Source organism: Colobus angolensis, unplaced genomic scaffold (assembly GCF_000951035.1).
Source record: "Colobus angolensis palliatus isolate OR3802 unplaced genomic scaffold, Cang.pa_1.0 Scaffold116, whole genome shotgun sequence".
Classification (NCBI taxonomy): domain Eukaryota; kingdom Metazoa; phylum Chordata; class Mammalia; order Primates; family Cercopithecidae; genus Colobus; species Colobus angolensis.
The window spans coordinates 2,630,433-2,637,699 of NW_012112697.1; the positions used below are offsets into that span (position 1 = coordinate 2,630,433).

The 7,267-nt window shown below is 45.1% G+C and overlaps 1 long non-coding RNA gene across 1 annotated transcript in view; it reads right to left on the minus strand.

Moving 5' to 3' along the window:
- Positions 1-5,114, minus strand: part of LOC105525801 — a 33,887-nt gene extending 28,773 nt beyond the window's left edge. Inside the window, exon 1 of the long non-coding RNA XR_001003978.1 lies at positions 4,666-5,114. This is a non-coding gene — a long non-coding RNA (uncharacterized LOC105525801). The remainder of the gene's footprint in view (positions 1-4,665) is intronic.
- Between the last annotated feature and the right edge of the window lie 2,153 nt (positions 5,115-7,267).

Sequence of the window (7,267 nt, forward strand, 5' to 3'; positions counted from 1 at the left end):
TTAGTCTTCTGTCATTGACATATACCTGAAGTCTCCCCCAGTTGTGTGCATTGTCTCTCAAGGTATCCAAATATATTGGGTATTCTACCAATTTCATCTTATAAAAGTTATTGTAGAGCCTTCTGATCTGCCCCTCTTGGCACTGGTTGATTTCTAAGCCCAGCGCCCAGTTGTTGCTTCCAGATGTCCCTCCCTGTCCATCATCCTGTAGATTCCTTTCTTCTCTTTGATATGTTAGAGTCTGTTTCCTGCTTCCTATTTCATTTTGTCTCCACCTGGTAGTAGGTACTATTATGGGACCCATTTCACAGATGAGCCAAACCAAGGCATGAGGAACTTAAGTAAAATTCCCTAAAGTCGTAAGGTTTTGACACAAGCAGTGCAGCTAAGCCTCAAACTTAGAATCCAACACCAAACCTAGACTTTTTTTTTTTTTGAGACAGAGTTTTACTTTGTCACCCAGCCTGGAGTGCAGTAGTGTGATCTTGGCTCACTGCAACCTCTGCCTCCTGGGTTCAAGCAATTCTCCTGCCTGAGCCTCCTGAGTCGCTGAGATTACAGGTGCCTGTCACCATGGCTGGCTAATTTTTAGTAGACACAGGGTTTCACCATGTTGGCCAGGCTAGTCTCGAATTCATCTGCACGCCTTGGCCTCCCAAAGTACTGGAATTACAGGCATGAGCTGCTGCATGCGGCCAAAAGCTAGGCTGTTAATTACTGGGCAGTCAGTGCACAAGCTGGGCCCTGTCCGCCCCAGGTGACTAAGGGCCTTGTGCAGGCTGTGCCTCCCACGTTCAGGTCAGTCTGTTGCCGCAGTCCTCTCCTAAAGCACTTTTATAGGCCCTGACTCACTGTCCCTCATGGCAGTTTCTTATTTCTGGGATTAGCTGGTTTAAAAAAGAAAAAAAATAGCTTCTGGGCATGTGACACTATTCTCGGGCCTTTAATGTCAGAAATAATGATGGCGTTAAATTGGAGCTCATTACCACGGAATGAGACCTCATTGAGCCCTCTTTTGCGGTGGGGGGGGTTGTTTAATGATTTTATTTTTTTAAACCTCCTCCTCAGTAACTCTGACTTGGTACACCAGGGGGAGAAGTGGGTGTTTGGAGTAGCAAATTTTCAAATAATAAGAAAGATCTCCTTTCATCGATGAAAAAAAAAGGGTCCATCCTCCATTGTTCCCACCAAATGCTGGCTGTTCCTTTGTTACGGTCTCATGGAAATTTCCTGAGCCCCTTAAGCCACTAATACCAGTTGTATCCCCAGCAGCAACAACATGTCCTTAAGGCATTATTTTCAGGGCAGCTTTTCCCATAATGAGTCTGACAATCCTGCTTTATGATTTGTTGAGTGGTTAATTCAGAATATACCATTCTCTAGCACCAGCTTTCCAGTGGAATCCCTGCTAGGCCTCCAGCCACCAATGCAAAGGCTTGGCATATCCAGCTTCAGAGGGTCTCTTAGGACCCGATTAGATGATAGTGCTACCCTGTGCCGCTGCTTCAGAAAGAGAACAGCAAGCCTCTGCTCCTGCCCTCCAGAGGCTTCTCACACTTCGTTGGTGAACTCTCAGCACCATGGTGACCAGGAATGAATGCTCATCTTGAGAAAGCACGTGATGTCTTCATGGTACTCATGGCTTTCTAAGTTTAAGAGGGATATTGGCCACCAAGAGAAACTACAGAGGTGGTGGGGCCTTGAGACCATACCACCCCAGGAACAGGTCAAGGGACCGGGGTTATTTTTTAACCTGGAGAAGCAAAACATAAAAGTGAGGCATGTCAGTTACCTCCAGATACTCGCTGCTTTATTTTTTATTATTTATTTATTTATTTGAGATGTAGTCTCGCTCTGTCACCCAGGCTGGAGTGCAGTGGTGCAGTCACGGCTTACTGCAACCTTCACCTCCCAAGTTCAAGTGATTCTCCTGCCTTAGCCTCTTGAGTAGCTGGGACTACAGGCATGCGCCACCATGCCGGGCTAATTTTTGTATTTTCAGTAGAGACGGGGTTTCACCATGTTGGCCAGGCTGGTCTCGAACTCCTGACCTCAGGTGATCCGCCTGCCTCTGCCTCCCAAAAGTGTTGGGATTACAGGCGCGAGCCACCATGCCTGGCCGATTTTTCAAAGATGATTGTCCTCCTTTTCCTGACTGGCCCCAAAGGGTAGAATGGGAACCAGTGGGTGGAAATGATAGGAAATCAGATTTTCACTGCAGATAAAAAAGAGGTTTCCAACAGAGCTCTTGGGAAATGTCACAGCTTCCCTGTGAACAGCTGTGTGCTGCCTTTTACTGGAACCATCAAGAGAAAAGAGACGTCCACAGGTATCCTATCAGAGAATCAGGCACTAGGCCATAAGTAGGACTAATCATCTAAAATGCACCTTCTGATTACAAGGCTTCATGACTCTAAGAGGTACAGGTTTATGAATCACTTTTAAGATAAGAGAAAGACCTTTTGACAATTTTTAAGAAATAGATTTTCTAGATATAAGATGCTGCTTTAGACTAGGGGGGCAGCAAACTTTTTCTTAATGGGCCAGTGAGCAAATATTTCAGAGCACGTGGGTCTTTTTTTGTGACTCCTCAACCCTGTTCTAGGGCAAAAGCAGCCAGATGATACACAAACGAATCAGCAGGCGTGCGTTCCAGCAAAACTTTATCGACAAAGCGGGCAGTGACTGGATTTAGCTTATGAGCCGTAGTGTGCCACTGCCCGCTTTGGAGGATGCTGGGTGCTGGGAAACACAAGAGGGACTCGGTGGGGAGGGGGGAAAGGCCATGCTAATACCCCACGTGCGTGTGAGTGTCACACTGATGTACAATGTACATACGCGCGTCTTTGCATATGGGGATGTATATTTGTGTGAGTGTGGTTTGGAGAGTGGTGAGGAGAGAAAGAAACAGAGCACATGGACGCCCACAGAGAAACAAAACCTCTAAGACGTGGTGGCCGTAGTCTGTGAGGGCCAGTTCTCCATCATTGTAATGTAAAGACGCCAGCCCTAGAGGTACCCCAAGGGGAGTTGTTCACAGTGTCTGAAATTCTGACTGCTTCACTCTCTTTGCTTCGGGCATCTGCCTTGGGAAGGAAAAAACTGAACTAAATGTAACCATGTCCTGAAGGAGGGAAAACATAGTTACTCAGATTGGTGCATCAGATTGGCTGGTTGTCACAGAGGCCTCCCAATAGGGAAGCTGGGCCAGATTGGTGTCTGATGCAACCAGGAACATTAGGAAGTCTTCAGCTCTCAGGAGGAAGGGAGCTAGCAGCGGGAGGTTGGGAAGGGCAGAAACTTGACTGCCTGCCTGGCAGGTTGGCTTAGGGATAGCCCTCCGTGGAGCCTCCAATCCCCTGCCAACTTACCCGGGGTCGTGAAGGGGTCATTTTAAATGGGATATTTAAAAAGTGGCTAGTGAGCATTTGCAGGGACTAGGATATTTTTGATTACTTGAGCTGGCATGGTTATATAGTTTCAGGGTGGCTAAAATACTGTAAATTCTGTTTCTTGGGGTCAACGTACTTTCTTGGAGCCTTGGGTTTTCCCAGATCGTTACCCTTTGGTGCTGTCTGACCACTTTCCTTGTCAATTGTCCATTCCTTCTAAATGCCTCCCTTTTCTTCACCCTGACTTTAAAAGCCTGCTACCCTAGGAATACCCCACACAGGCCTGGACACACGTAGACACTTCCTTAAGCATCTAAGAAGATGTGTGGCAGCCATTTGCTGCTGCTTCCTGTTTCCATGGCGGCCATTTTGTCATATTCAAGGAGAGGGCAAGAACAGCCTCCTGCATTGCTTCTCAAGTGCACTGTGTAGCACTGATTTTTTCCAATCATCTCTAAATAGAGGTTTCTCTCCCCCTCCTCCCAGCTCAGCATCCGAGGGCACAATGAGCGTGCCCTGCATTTGAAATCTGACATCTCCCTCTCTCACTTATTCACTCCATCTTCAGCTTGGCAGAGCGTTTAAAAATTGGTATCCCTTTAACTAGGCGAGCTATTCTTCTGCTGGGAGATGACCTTTTGCGCAGAAGATAGGACTGTCATACATGATCTCTGACATGTGGAAGTTTCCTGGGTATTCCAACAAGGAACAGTAAGTACCACACCAAAAGCAGTGGGTGTTACTGTGCAACTTGTGTGTAAAGATATATTATATTACTATACATGGTTCTAAATAAATTATTACCAGTTCTTAAAAGTGCCACCAGCCCTCTTGAGGCACATCTGTTCAATTTTTTTATTTTAATTGAAAAGAAAAATTTTGTCAAATTTAAAGACTCTTGGGGAAAAAGATGGGGGAAAAATTATTGAAAAGAGACAATTTTTCCATGAGTTTTGCAGAAATTAATTGTAGTCTCAAAGTTACGAAAATAACCTTTTCTTTAAAAAAAAAAAAAAAAAACCCTCCCACAGACTTGGGGAGTGAACCACTGAATAGCTTTTTCTTCTCCAAGATATGTTATCCTGAAGCCTTCAACATGACCCCATGACCCCTTGTTTCTTACAAGAAGCCTAATGTCTGATTTTCCCTCAAGCAGAGCATTATTTGTATATTTTTGCAAAATGTTAATCTATATTATCATGAAGTTTTGGGATTCACAAAGCAGAATGAAATGTGAAATTTCCAAAATGGGAAATGAGAAGGATCTGCTCACCTGGCACAAATCCACTGGGTACCACTCTCAGCGTTCATGAATCTTAACTTCAGAAACTTGTCAGTTGCTCAAATAATGCAGGGACCATGGGTTTTTAGTGTACTGTGGAAGCGGGGCTCACACAGTCTTATATAATATGTTGTGAGAGGGAGTGGATTGTGCCAGGGATGTACTGACTCCTTGCAGCTCTCTCTAGTTTGTCAGTAAAGCAAAATGGCTGCTCTTGGAACAGAAGAACTTCTCTCTTTGCTGTCGTTGGTTCCGTTCTGAAAACTACTGGAGAAATGCATCCTGAGAGAATTCCTAGGTTATGCGAGGGAGATCACTAACAGATTTATTCATTGGATGATGCCACCCCTCACCAAATAGAAGGAAATCTGATGTGGCAGGAGGTATATGTAATCCCACCCTAAGCCAGTTCCAGGTAGCCCATCAGAATTCAGTGATTATAGCCTGATTATTGCCAAGTGACCCCTCCAATCTCTGGAATCTTTTTTTTTTTTTTTTTTTTTGCTTCCACATATATGGCCTGAGTTTCTGATTCTCAGGGTCACTGTCTAAGGACTGTGTAGGGCTCTTGAACACCTTCTTTAAGTAGCCATCTGTCAGATATAAACCTAGCAACAGGTCTGAAATTCTGACATTACAGTTCCTAATGCTGGGTTAAGAAAGGAATTGCTCGTTATGAAAATGCAAACACCTCCAGGAGGCTAAAACAATATTAATGTTATGTCCATAATATTATTTTTATGGTTTGATGATAGTCTTACACCTAACCACTATATGCCTTATCTCATCTCCCTATGATAACTCAGCAAAGCATGTATTTTAAAAATAAGCAAAGTGAGCTTCAGAGCATTTAAGTTGCTTATTTATACATGCACATGTAGTGAGGGGTGAGCCTGAAATTCAAATCCAGATCTGTCTGGTGAAAAAACAGGTGAACCTGACTCCTGTGGGTTAGTAAGATCCTTTCCTATCTGTTTACTAGTTGAAAGTTGTTTTGGTAAGAGAGTTAAACAGAGAGAGAGAGAGACGTAGGGAGAGAAACAGAGGGAGAAAGAGAGCGAGAGTGAGCATTGGTTACTTTAGGGTCAAGAAGACGCTAAGAGAACATGGAATGGTGCTAAAGAAAACATTATGTGGTATAGTTTTGCCTGAGATGACCTACCCTTTGGTAGGTTCTTTAGTGGTTCTTTGTGTTAGACCAAACTGCATCATTTTGTAACCCCACCCCCACCCCCTGCCATTTCACAGACCTTGGTCAAGTGAAACATTCCACGGGGGTTTGGGGCGTGAGACACATCCTGCCCAACCACCTGACCACAAGGCACAGGAACATCCTTATCACACCCTGCTGGGAGAAAGTGCAAGGAACATCACATTCCGTGGGAACAAAGGCCAAACTGCCTCATCATGGGCATGTCTTATCAATATCATCCTGGGCAGCAAGCCATACTGCCCAGGCCCCTCCTGCCCATACCTATAAGTACCCCAGCCTGTAAGCAGTGGTGGGCACTGGCATTAGGCTGGTCCTCCACCTCTGGAGGTCTTACGTTGGACATAAAGCCTGCATTTGCTGTAGAGCTGCCACTCTCTCTGTCTCTCTCTCTGTCTTTCTTTAACCCTCACCTTCCCTTCAAAACCTAGCAGTTGACTTGTAGCAGGATTCCTGAACCCTTTCCCAGGATCCCTTCTCTTGTTTTGACTTGAGCTGGTTACAGTTGGAGAGATTGGAGCTGCCAGGGTCTATAAGCAATAGCAGCCTTGGTGATGGTCAAGGCAGCAAGTGCCTCAGCTCTAAGACAGGCAGCCATTTACTCATGCTCCTCCTGCAGATGTGCCAAAATGTGTCCAAACATGCAGGATTCTCATGCAGGAGTGTTCATGGCCCTAACTGCTCAGCCACAGTCAGATGGAAAGTTTTGGTAACCTTTCCTATCTGAATTTTTTTTTCAATTGCAAAGCACAGAAATTGCAACTCCAAATGACAGAAGCAAAAAGGGATGTATGGGCTCATATAACTGAAAAACCCATGGGAACATCCTGTGGCTAGGGGTATCATTGGATTAGGAGCCTAGACAAAGTCAGCAAGTTTCTTCTCCCCGTGTTGCTTGGAACTGTACCCTCCATACTTGTTCCTTTCCTTCTTAGAGTCCCTTCTTAGGGTCATGAGATACCTACAGCAGCTCAGATTCTATGTTGTCTCACTACAGATGCTCTAGGAAAGAGAAAACATTGTTTTCACAGAAGTCTCTGCAAAGGTCCCATAGGAACACACTGGGACACATGCTCACCCCTGAAACAATCAGGGTAACTTAGGAGGGATGCAAGATGCTGATCGGACTGAGGCTGGAGTCAGCCCTGCCCAAAGCACATGAAGGGAAATGGGAAGAGAGAAATATATCAAAATTGCTGCCATTGGGAGAGGGATGAATGGATGCTGGAAGTCAAAAGGCAATGAATGTCCACTGAGCTGTCTGTCTAGATTTGTGGCTATCGATGAACTAAACAGGAATGTTCCAGTCTCTTCCTTGGTGTATGCTGCTAGGCTCGTATCAGTAAGTGAGGCCAATGAGGTGAGAAACAGGGATATCCAAGA